This window comes from Somniosus microcephalus, unplaced genomic scaffold (genome assembly GCF_052327205.1).
Source record: "Somniosus microcephalus isolate GS21.2 unplaced genomic scaffold, FLI_Smic_1.0 unresolved_chr5, whole genome shotgun sequence".
NCBI classification, from domain to species: domain Eukaryota; kingdom Metazoa; phylum Chordata; class Chondrichthyes; order Squaliformes; family Somniosidae; genus Somniosus; species Somniosus microcephalus.
This window is the reverse complement of record NW_028225183.1, coordinates 34,819,010-34,832,373: the sequence shown is the minus strand read 5'-3', so window position 1 is coordinate 34,832,373 and position 13,364 is coordinate 34,819,010.

Genomic DNA, 13,364 nt, shown 5'->3' with positions numbered 1-13,364 from the left:
CCCTTCCGGGGCCAGAGTGGAAAGCTCCTCTGACACATTCCAATCAATTCCTCCCGGGTCAGAGTGTAAAGCTCCTCTCACACATTCGAATCAAACCCTCCCGGGGTCAGAGTGTAAATCTCCTCTCACACATTCCAATCAATCCCTCCCGGGGTCAGAGTGTAAAGCTCCTCTCACACATTCCAATCAATCCCTCCCGGGGTCAGAGTGTAAAGCTCCTCTCACACATTCCAATCAAACCCTCCCGGGGTCAGAGTGTAAAGCTCCTCTCACACATTCCAATCAATCCCTCCCGGGGTCAGAGTGTAAAGATCCTCTCACACATTCCAATCAATCCCTCCCGGGGTCAGAGTGTAAAGCTCCTCTCACACATTCCAATCAATCCCTCCCGTGGTCAGAGTGTAAAGCTTCTCTCACACATTCCAATGAATCCCTACCGGGGTCAGAGTGTAAAGATCCTCTCACACATTCCAATCAATCCCTCCCGGGGTCAGAGTGTAAAGCTCCTCTCACACATTCCAATCAATCCCTCCCGGGGTCAGGGTGTAAATCTCCTCTCACACATTCCAATCAATCCCTCGCGGGGTCAGAGAGCAAAGCTCCTCTCACACTGTCCAATCAATCCCTCCTGGTTTCAGAGTGTAAAGCTCCTCTCACACATTATAATCAATCCCTCCCGGGGTCAGAGTGTAAAGCTCCTCTCACACATTCGAATCAATCCTACCGGGGTCAGAGTGTAAAGCTCCTCTCACACATTACAATCAAATCCTCCCGGGATCAGATTGTAAAGCTCCACTCACACATTCGAATCAATCCCTCCCGGGGTCAGAGTGTAAAGCTCCTCTCACACATTCCAATCAATCCCTCGCGGGGTCAGAGTGCAAAGCTCCTCTCACACATTCCAATCAATCCCTCCCGGGGTCAGAGTGCAAAGCTCCTCTCACACATTCCAATCAATCCCTCCCGGGGTCAGAGTGCAAAGCTCCTCTCACACATTCCAATCAATCCCTCCCGGGGTCAGAGTGCAAAGCCCTCTCACACAGTCCAATCAATCCCTCCCGGAGTCAGAGTGTAAAGCTCCTCTCACACATTCCAATCAATCCCTCCCGGGGTCTGAGTGTAAAGCTCCTCTCACACTGTCCAATCAATCCCTCCCGGGGTCAGAGTGTAAAGCTCCTCTCAAAAAATCCAATCAAACCCTCCCGGGGTCAGAGTGTAAAGATCCTCTCACACATTCCAATCAATACCTCCTGGGGACAGAATCTAAAGCTCCTCTCACACATTCCAATGAATCCCTCTCGGGGTCAGAGTGTAAAGCTCCTCTCAAACATTCGAACCAACCCCTCCCGGGGTCAGAGTGTAAAGCTCCTCTCACACATTCCAATCAATCCCTCCCGGGGTCAGAGTGTATAGCTCCTCTCACACATTACAATCAATCCCTCCCGGGGTCAGAGTGTAAAGCTCCTCTCACACTGTCCAATCAATCCCTCCCGGGGTCAGAGTGTAAAGCTCCTCTCACACATTCCAATCAATCCCTCCTGGGGTCAGAGTGTAAAGCTCCTCTCACACTGTCCAATCAATCCCTCCCGGTGTCAGAGTGTAAACCTCCTCTCACATATTCCAATCAATCCCTCCCGGGGTCAGAGTGTAAAGCTCCTCTCTCACATTCCTGTCAATCCCTCCCGGGGTCAGAGTGTAAAGCTGCTCTCACACATTCCAATCAATCCCTCCCGGGTCAGAGTGTAAAGCTCCTCTCACACATTCCAATCAATCCCTCCTGGGGTCAGAGTGTAAAGCTCCTCTCACACTGTCCAATCAATCCCTCCCGGGGACAGAGTGTGAAGATACTCTCAAACATTCCAATCAATCCCTCCCGGGGTCAGAATGGAAAGCTCCTCTCACACATTCCAATCAATCCCTCCCGGGGTCAGACTGCAAAGCTCCTCTCACGCATTCGAATCAATCCCTCCCCGGGTCAGAGTGTAAAGCTCCTCTCACACATTCGAATCAATCCCTCCCAGGGTCAGAGTGTAAAGCTCCTCTCACACATTCCAATCAATCCCTCCCGGGGTCAGAGTGTAAAGCTCCTCTCACACATTCCAATCAATCACTCCCGGGGTCAGAGTGCAAAGCTACTCTCACACATTCGAATCAATCCCTCCCGGGGTCAGAATGTAAAGCTCCTCTCAGACATTCCAATCAATCCCTCCCGGGGTCAGAGTGTAAAGCTCCTCTCACACATTCCAATCAATGCCTCCCGGGGTCAGAGTGTAAAGCTCCTCTCACAAATTCCAATCAATCCCTTCTGGGGTCAGGGTGCAAATCTCCTCTCACACATTCCAATCAATCCCTCGTGGGGTCAGAGTGTAATGCTCCTCTCACACTGTCCAATCAATCCCTCCCGGGGTCAGAGTGTAAAGCTCCTCTCACACATTCCAATCAATCCCTCCCGGGGTCAGAGTGCAAAGCTTCTCTCACACATTCCAATCAAACCCTCCCGGGGTCAGAGTGTAAAGCTCCTCTCACACATTCCAATCAACCCCTCCCGGGGTCAGAGTGCAAAGCTCCTCTCACACATTCCAATCAATCCCTCCCGGGGTCAGAGTGTAAAGCTCCTCTCACACATTCCAATCAAACCCTCCCGGGGTCAGAGTGTAAAGCTCCTCTCACACATTCCAATCAATCCCTCCCGGGGTCAGAGTGTATAGCTCCTCTCACACATTCCAATCAATCCCTCCCGGGGTCAGAGTGTAAAGCTCCTCTCACACTTTCCAATCAAACCCTCCCGGGGTCAGAGTGTAAAGCTCCTCTCACACATTCCAATCAATCCCTCCCGGGGACAGTGTGTAAAGCTCCTCTCACACATTCCAATCAATCCCTCCCGGGGTCAGAGTGTAAAGCTCCTCTCACACATTCCAATCAATCCCTCCCGGGGTCAGAGTGTAAAGCTCCTCTCACACATTCCAATCAAACCCTCCCGGGGTCAGAGTGTAAAGCTCCTCTCACACATTCCAATCAATCCCTCCCGGGGTCAGAGTTTAAAGCTCCTCTCACACATTCCAATCAATCCCTCTCGGGGACAGTGTGTAAAGCTCCTCTCACACATTCCAATCAATCCCTCCCGGGGTCAGAGGGTAAAGCTCCTCTCACACATTCCAATCAAACCCTCCCGGGGTCAGAGTGCAAAGCTCCTCTCACACATTCCAATCAATCCCTCCCGGGGTCAGAGTGTAAAGCTCCTCTCACACATTCCAATCAATCCCTCCCGGGGACAGTGTGTAAAGCTCCTCTCACACATTCCAATCAATCCCTCCCGTGGTCAGAGTGTAAAGCTCCTCGCACACATTCCAATCAATCCCTCCGGGTGTCAGGGTGTAAATCTCCTCTCACATATTCCAATCAATCCCTCGCGGGGTCAGAGTGTAAAGCTCCTCTCACACTGTCCAATCAATCCCTCCTGGGGTCAGAGTGTAATGCTCCTCTCACACATTATAATCAATCCCTCCCGTGGTCAGAGTGTAAAGCTCCTCTCAGACATTCGAATCAATCCCTCCCGGGGTCAGAATGTAAAGCTCCTCTCACACATTACAATCAATCCCTCCCGGGGTCAGAGTGTAAAGCTCCTCTCACACATTCCAATCAATCCCTCCCGGGGTCAGGGTGTAAATCTCCTCTCACACATTCCAATCAGTCCCTCGCTGGGTCAGAGTGTAAAGCTCCTCTCACACTGTCCAATCAATCTCTCGCGGGGTCAGAGTGTAAAGCTCCTCTCACACTGTCCAATCAATCCCTCCCAGGGTAAGAGTGCAAAACTCCTCTCACACATTCCAATCAAACCCTCCCGGGGGCAGAGTGTAAAGCTCCTCTCACACATTCCAATCAAACCCTCCCGGGGTCAGAGTGTAAAGCTCCTCTCACACATTCGTATCAATCACTCCCGGGGTCAGAGTGTAAAGCTCCTCTCACACATTCCAATCAATCCCTCTCGGGGTCAGAGTGTAAAGCTCCTCTCACACATTCCAATCAATCTCTCCCGGGGTCAGAGTGTAAAGCTCCTCTCACACATTCCAATCAATCCCTCCCGGGGTCAGAGTGTAAAACTCCTCTCACACATTCCAATCAACCCATCCCGGGGTCAGAGTGTAAAGCTCCTCTCACACATTCCAACCAAATCCTCCCGGGGTCAGAGTGTAAAGCTCCTCTCACACATTCGAATCAATCGCTCCCGGGGTCAGAGTGTAAGGCTCCTCTCACACATTCCAATCAATCCCTCCCGGGATAAGATTGTAAAGCTCCACTCACACATTCGAATCAATCCCTCCCGGGGTCAGAGTGTAATGCTCCTCTCACACATTCCAATCAATCCCTCCCAGGGTCAGAGTGTAAAGCTTCTCTCACACATTCCAATCAATCCCTCCCGGGGTCAGAATGCAAAGCTCCTCTCACACATTCCAATCCATCCCTCCCGGGGTCAGAGTGTAAAGCTCCTCTCACACATTCCAATCAATCCCTCCCGTGGTCAGAGTGTAAAGCTCCTCTCACACATTCCAATCAATCCCTCCCGGGGTCAGAGTGTAAAGCTCCTCTCACACATTCCAATCAATCCCTCCCGGGGTCAGAGTGTAAAGCTCCTCTCACACATTCCAATCAATCCCTCCCGGGTCAGAGTGTGAAGCTCCTCTCACACATTCGAATCAAACCCTCCCGGGGTCAGAGTGTAAATCTCCTCTCACACATTCCAATCAATCCCTCCCGGGGTCAGAGTGTAAAGCTCCTCTCACACATTCCAATCAATCCCTCCCGGGGTCAGAGTGTAAAGCTCGTCTCACACATTCCAATCAAACCCTCCCGGGGTCAGAGTGTAAAGCTCCTCTCACACATTCCAATCAATCCATCCCGGGGTCAGAGTGTAAAGCTCCTCTCACACATTCCAATCAATCCCTCCCGGTGTCAGAGTGTAAAGCTCCTCTCACACATTCCAATCAATCCCTCCCGTGGCCAGAGTGTAAAGCTCCTCTCACACATTCCAATGAATCCCTCCCGGGGTCAGAGTGTAAAGATCCTCTCACACATTCCAATCAATCCCTCCCGGGGTCAGAGTGTAAAGCTCCTCTCACACATTTCAATCAATCCCTCCCGGGGTCAGGGTGTAAATCTCCTCTCACACATTCCAATCAATCCCTCGCGGGGTCAGAGTGTAAAGCTCCTCTCACACATTCCAATCAATCCCTCCCGGTGTCAGAGTGTAAAGCTCATCTCACACATTCCAATCAATCCCTCCCGGGGTCAGAGTGTAAAGCTCCTCTCACACATTCCAATCAATCCCTCCCGGGTCAGAGTGTAAAGCTCCTCTCACACATTCCAATCAAACCCTCCCGGGGTCAGAGTGTAAAGCTCCTCTCACACATTCCAATCAATCCCTCCCGGGGTCAGAGTGTAAAGCTCCTCTCACACATTCCAATCAATCCCTCCCGGGGTCAGAGTGTAAAGCTCCTCTCACACATTCCAATCAAACCCTCCCGGGGTCAGAGTGTAAAGCTCCTCTCACACATTCCAATCAATCCCTCCCGGGGTCAGAGTGTAAAGCTCCTCTCACACATTCCAATCAAACCCTCCCGGGGTCAGAGTGTAAAGCTCCTCTCAAACATTCCAATCAAACCCTCCCGGGGTCAGAGTGTAAAACTCCTCTCACACATTCCAATCAATCCCTCCCGGGGTCAGAGTGTAAAGCTCCTCTCACACATTCCAATCAATCCCTCCCGGGGTCAGAGTGTAAAGCTCCTCTCACACATTCCAATCAATCCCTCCCGGGGTCAGAGTGTAAAGCTCATCTCACACATTCCAATCAAACCCTCCCGGGGTCAGAGTGTAAAACTCCTCTCACACATTCCAATCAATCCCTCCCGGGGTCAGAGTGTAAAGCTCCTCTCACACATTCCAATCAATCCCTCCCGGGGTCAGAGTGCAAAGATCCTCTCACACATTCCAATCAATCCCTCCCGTGGTCAGAGTGTAAAGCTCCTCTCACACATTCCAATGAATCCCTCCCGGGGTCAGAGTGTAAAGATCCTCTCACACATTCCAATCAATCCCTCCCGGGGTCAGAGTGTAAAGCTCCTCTCACACATTCCAATCAATCCCTCCCGTGGTCAGGGTGTAAATCTCCTCTCACACATTCCAATCAATCCCTCGCGGGGTCAGAGTGTAAAGCTCCTCTCACACTGTCCAATCAATCCCTCCTGGGGTCAGAGTGTAAAACTCCTCTCACACATTATAATCAATCCCTCCCGGTGTCAGAGTGTAAAGCTCCTCTCACACATTCCAATCAATCCCTCCCGGTGTCAGAGTGTAAAGCTCCTCTCATAAATTCCAATCAAACCCTCCCGGGGTCAGAGTGTAAAGCTCCTCTCACACATTCCAATCAATACCTCCTGGGGTCAGAGTGTAAAGCTTCTCCCACACATTCCAATCAATCCCTCCCGGGGTCAGAGTGTAAAGCTCGTCTCAAACATTCCAATCAATCCCTCCCGGGGTCAGAGTGTAAAGCTCCTCTCACGCATTCCAATCAATCCCTCCCGGGGTCAGAGTGTAAAGCTCCTCTCACACATTCCACTCAATCCCTCCCGTGGTCAGAGTGTAAAGCTCCTCTCACACATTCCAATGAATCCATCCCGGGGTCAGAGTGTAAAGATCCTCTCACACATTCCAATCAATCCCTCCCGGGTTCAGAGTGTAAAGCTCCTCTCACACATTCCAATCAATCCCTCCCGGGGTCAGGGTGTAAATCTCCTCTCACACATTCCAATCAATCCCTCGCGGGGTCAGAGTGTAAAGCTCCTCTCACACTGTCCAATCAATCCCTCCTGGGGTCAGAGTGTAAAGCTCCTCTCACACATTATAATCAATCCCTCCCGGGGTCAGAGTGCAAAGCTCCTCTCACACATTCGAATCAATCCCTCCCAGGGTCAGAATGTAAAGCTCCTCTCACAAATTCCAATCAATCCCTCCCGGGGTCAGAGTGTAAAACTCCTCTCACACATTCCAATCAATCCCTCCCGGGGTCAGAGTGTAAAGCTCCTCTCACACATTCCAATCAATCCCTCCTGGGGTCAGGGTGTAAATCTCCTCTCACACATTCCAATCAATCCCTCGCGCGGTCAGAGTGTAAAGCTCCTCTCACACTGTCCAATCAATCCCTCCCGTGTCAGAGTGTAAAGCACCACTCACACATTCCAATCAATCCCTCCCGGTGTCAGAGTGTAAAGCTCATCTCACACATTCCAATCAATCCCTCCCGGTGTCAGAGTGTAAAGCTCCTCTCACACATTCCAATCAAACTCTCCCGGGGTCAGAGTGTAAAGCTCCTCTCACACATTCGTATCAATCACTCCCGGGGTCAGAGTGTAAAGCTCCTCTCACACATTCCAATCAATCCCTCCCGTGGTCAGAGTGTAAAGCTCCTCTCACACATTCCAATCAATCCCTCCCGGGGTCAGAGTGTAAAGCTCCTCTCACACATTCCAATCAATCCCTCCCGGGTCAGAGTGTAAAGCTCCTCTCACACATTCCAATCAAACCCTCCCGGGGTCAGAGTGTAAAGCTCCTCTCACACATTCCAATCAATCCCACCCGGGGTCAGAGTGTAAAGCTCCTCTCACACATTCCAATCAATCCCCCCCGGGGTCAGAGTGTAAAGCTCCTCTCAAACATTCCAATCAAACCCTCCCGGGGTCAGAGTGTAAAACTCCTCTCACACATTCCAATCAATCCCTCCCGGGGTCAGAGTGTAAAGCTCCTCTCACACATTCCAATCAATCCCTCCCGGGGTCAGAGTGTAAAGCTCCTCTCACACATTCCAATCAATCCCTCCCGGGGTCAGAGTGTAAAGCTCCTCTCACACATTCCAATCAAACCCTCCCGCGGTCAGAGTGTAAAACTCCTCTCACACATTCCAATCAATCCCTCCCGGGGTCAGAGTGTAAAGCTCCTCTCACACATTCCAATCAATCCCTCCCGGGGTCAGAGTGTAAAGATCCTCTCACACATTCCAATCAATCCCTCCCGTGGTCAGAGTGTAAAGCTCCTCTCACACATTCCAATGAATCCCTCCCGGGGTCAGAGTGTAAAGATCCTCTCACACATTCCAATCAATCCCTCCCGGGGTCAGAGTGTAAAGCTTCTCTCACACATTCCAATCAATCCCTCCCGGGGTCAGGGTGTAAATCTCCTCTCACACATTCCAATCAATCCCTCGCGGGGTCAGAGTGTAAAGCTCCTCTCACACTGTCCAATCAATCCCTCCTGGGGTCAGAGTGTAAAGCTCCTCTCACACATTCCAATCAATCCCTCCCGGTGTCAGAGTGTAAAGCTCCTCTCATAAATTCCAATCAAACCCTCCCGGGGTCAGAGTGTAAAGCTCCTCTCACACATTCCAATCAATTCCTCCTGGGGTCAGAGTGTAAAGCTTCTCCCACACATTCCAATCAATCCCTCCCGGGGTCAGAGTGTAAAGCTCGTCTCAAACATTCCAATCAATCCCTCCCGGGGTCAGAGTGTAAAGCTCCTCTCATGCATTCCAATCAATCCCTCCCGGGGTCAGAGTGTAAAGCTCCTCTCACACATTCCAATGAATCCCTCCCGGGGTCAGAGTGTAAAGATCCTCTCACACATTCCAATCAATCCCTCCCGGGGTCAGAGTGTAAAGCTCCTCTCACACATTCCAATCAATCCCTCCCGGGGTCAGGGTGTAAATCTCCTCTCACACATTCCAATCAATCCCTCGCGGGGTCAGAGTGTAAAGCTCCTCTCACACTGTCCAATCAATCCCTCCTGGGGTCAGAGTGTAAAGCTCCTCTCACACATTATAATCAATCCCTCCCGGGGTCAGAGTGCAAAGCTCCTCTCACACATTCGAATCAATCCCTCCCAGGGTCAGAATGTAAAGCTCCTCTCACAAATTCCAATCAATCCCTCCCGGGGTCAGAGTGTAAAGCTCCTCTCACACATTCCAATCAATCACTCCCGGGGTCAGAGTGTAAAACTCCTCTCACACATTCCAATCAATCCCTCCTGGGGTCAGGGTGTAAATCTCCTCTCACACATTCCAATCAATCCCTCGCGCGGTCAGAGTGTAAAGCTCCTCTCACACATTCCAATCAAACCTTCCCGGGGTCAGAGTGTAAAGCTCCTCTCACACATTCCAATCAATCCCTCCCGGGGTCAGAGAGTAAAGCTCCTCTCACACATTCCAATCAATCCCTCCCGGGGTCAGAGTGTAAAGCTTCTCTCACACATTCCAATCAAACCCTCCCAGGGTCAGAGTGTGAAGCTCCTCTCACACATTCCAATCAATCCCTCCCGGGGTCAGAGTGTAAAGCTCCTCTCACACATTCCAATCAATCCCTCCCGGGGTCAGAGTGTAAAGCTCCTCTCACACATTCCAATCAATCCCTCCCGGGGTCAGGGTGTAAATCTCCTCTCACACATTCCAATCAATCCCTCGCGGGGCCAGAGTGTAAAGCTCCTCTCACACTGTCCAATCAATCCCTCCCGTGGTCAGAGTGCAAAGCTCCTCTCAAACATTCCAATCAAACCCTCCCGGGGGCAGAGTGTAAAGCTCCTCTCACACATTCCAATCAATCCCTCCCGGGGTCAGAGTGTAAAGCTCCTTTCACACATTCCAATCAATCCCTCCCGGTGTCAGAGTGTAAAGCTCCTCTCACACATTCGTATCAATCACTCCCATGGTCAGAGTGTAAAGCTCCTCTCACACATTCCAATCAATCCCTCCCGGGGTCAGAGTGTAAAACTCCTCTCACACATTCCAATCAATCCATCCCGGGGTCAGAGTGTAAAGCTCCTCTCACACATTCCAATCAAATCCTCCCGGGGTCAGAGTGTAAAGCTCCTCTGACACATTCGAATCATTCCCTCCCGGGGTCAGAGTGTAAGGCTCCTCTCACACATTCCAATCGATCCCTCCCGGGGTCAGATTGTAAAGCTCCTCTCACACATTCGAATCAATCCCTCCCGGGGTCAGAGTGTAAAGCTCCTCTCACACATTCAAATCAATCCCTCCCAGGGACAGAGTGTAAAGCTTCTCTCACACATTCCAATCAATCCCTCCCGGGGTCAGAGTGTAAAGCTCCTCTCACACATTCCAATCAATCCCTCCCGGGGTCAGAGTGTAAAGCTCCTCTCACACATTCCAATCAATCCCTCCCGTGGTCAGAGTGTAAAGCTGCTCTCACACATTCCAATCAATCCCTCCCGGGGTCAGAGTGTAAAGCTCATCTCACACATTCCAATCAATCCCTCCCGGGATCGGAGTGTAAAGTTCCTCTCACACATTCCAATCAATCCCTCCCGGGGTCAGAGTCTAAAGCTCCTCACACACATTCCAATTAATCCCTCCCGGGGTCAGAGTGTAAAGCTCCTCTCACACATCCCAATCAATCCCTCCCGGGTCAGAGTGTAAAGCTCCTCTCACACATTCGAATCAAACCCTCTCGGGGTCATAGTGTAAAGCTCCTCTCACACATTCCAATCAATCCCTCCCGGGGTCAGAGTGTAAAGCTCCTCTCACACATTCCAATCAATCCCTCCCGGGGTCAGAGTGTAAAGCTCCTCTCACACATTCCAATCAAACCCTCCCGGGTTCAGAGTGTAAAGCTCCTCTCACACATTCCAATCAATCCTTTCCGGGGTCAGAGTGTAAAGCTCCTCTCACACATTCCAATCAATCCCTCCCGGGGTCAGAGTGTAAAGATCCTCTCACACATTCCAATCAATCACTCCCGGGGTCAGAGTTTAAAGCTCCTCTCACACATTCCAATCAATCTCTCCCGTGGTCAGAGTGTAAAGCTCCTCACACATTCCAATCAATCCCTCCCGGGGTCAGAGTGTAAAGCTCCTCTCACACATTCCAATGAATCCCTCCCGGGGTCAGAGTGTAAAGATCCTCTCACACATTCCAATCAATCCCTCCCGGGGTCAGAGTGTGAAGCTCCTCTCACACATTCCAATCAATCCCTCCCGGGGTCAGGGTGTAAATCTCCTCTCACACATTCCAATCAATCCCTCGCGGGGTCAGAGTGTAAAGCTCCTCTCACACTGTCCAATCAATCCCTCCTGGGGTCAGAGTGTAAAGCTCCTCTCACACATTATAATCAATCCCTCCCGGTGTCAGAGTGTAAAGCTCCTCTCACACATTCCAATCAATCCATCCCGGGTCAGAGTGTAAAGCTCCTCTCATAAATTCCAATCAAACCCTCCCGGGATCCGAGTGTAAAGCTCCTCTCACACATTCCAATCAATACCTCCTGGGGTCAGAGTGTAAAGCTTCTCCCACACATTCCAATCAATCCCTCCCGGGGTCAGAGTGGAAAGCTCGTCTCAAACATTCCAAAAAATCCCTCCCGGGGTCAGAGTGTAAAGCTCCTCTCACACATTCCAATCAATCCCTCCCGGGGTCAGAGTGTAAAGCTCCTCTCACACATTCCACTCAATCCCTCCCGGGGTCAGAGTGTAAAGCTCCTCTCACAAATTTCAATCAAACCCTCCCGGGGTCAGAGTGTAAAGCTCCTCTCACACATTCCAATCAATCCCTCCCGGGGTCAGAGTGTAAAGCTCCTCTCACACATTCCAATCAATCCCTCCCGGGGTCAGAGTGTAAAGCTCCTCTCAAACATTCGAATCAACCCCTCCCGGGGTCAGAGTGTAAAGCTGCTCTCACACATTCCAATCAATCCCTCCCGGGGTCAGAGTGTAAAGCTCATCTCACACATTCCAATCAATCCCTCCCGGGATCGGAGTGTAAAGTTCCTCTCACACATTCCAATCAATCCCTCCCGGGGTCAGAGTCTAAAGCTCCTCACACACATTCCAATTAATCCCTCCCGGGGTCAGAGTGTAAAGCTCTTCTCACACATCCCAATCAATCCCTCCCGGGTCAGAGTGTAAAGCTCCTCTCACACATTCGATTCAAACCCTCTCGGGGTCATAGTGTAAAGCTCCTCTCACACATTCCAATCAATCCCTCCCGGGGTCAGAGTGTAAAGCTCCTCTCACACATTCCAATCAATCCCTCCCGGGGTCAGAGTGTAAAGCTCCTCTCACACATTCCAATCAAACCCTCCCGGGTTCAGAGTGTAAAGCTCCTCTCACACATTCCAATCAATCCTTTCCGGGGTCAGAGTGTAAAGCTCCTCTCACACATTCCAATCAATCCCTCCCGGGGTCAGAGTGTAAAGATCCTCTCACACATTCCAATCAATCACTCCCGGGGTCAGAGTTTAAAGCTCCTCTCACACATTCCAATCAATCTCTCCCGTGGTCAGAGTGTAAAGCTCCTCACACATTATAATCAATCCCTCCCGGTGTCAGAGTGTAAAGCTCCTCTCACACATTCCAATCAATCCCTCCCGGGTCAGAGTGTAAAGCTCCTCTCATAAATTCTAATCAAACCCTCCCGGGATCCGAGTGTAAAGCTCCTCTCACACATTCCAATCAATACCTCCTGGGGTCAGAGTGTAAAGCTTCTCCCACACATTCCAATCAATCCCTCCCGGGGTCAGAGTGGAAAGCTCCTCTCACACATTCCAATCAATCCCTCCCGGGGTCAGAGTGTAAAGCTCCTCTCACACATTCCACTCAATCCCTCCCGGGGTCAGAGTGTAAAGCTCCTCTCACAAATTTCAATCAAACCCTCCCGGGGTCAGAGTGTAAAGCTCCTCTCACACATTCGAATCAATCCCTCCCGGGGTCAGGGTGTAAAACTCCTCTCACACATTCCAATCAATCCCTCGCGGGGTCAGAGTGTAAAGCTCCTCTCACACTGTCCAATCAATCCCTCCTGGGGTCAGAGTGTAAAGCTCCTCTCACACATTATAATCAATCCCTCCCGGTGTCAGAGTGTAAAGCTCCTCTCACACATTCCAATCAATCCCTCCCGGTGTCAGAGTGTAAAGCTCCTCTCATAAATTCCAATCAAACCCTCCCGGGGTCCGAGTGTAAAGCTCCTCTCACACATTCCAATCAATACCTCCTGGGGTCAGAGTGTAAAGCTTCTCCCACACATTCCAATCAATCCCTCCCGGGGTCAGAGTGGAAAGCTCGTCTCAAACATTCCAAACAATCCCTCCCGGGGTCAGAGTGTAAAGCTCCTCTCACACATTCCAATCAATCCCTCCCGAGGTCAGAGTGTAAAGCTCCTCTCACACTGTCCAATCAATCCCTCCCGGGGTCAGAGTATAAAGCTCCCCTCTCACATTCCTATCAATCCCTCCCGGGGTCAGAGTGTAAAGCTGCTCTCACACATTCCATTCAATCCGTCCCGGGTCAGAGTGTAAAGCTCCTCTCACACA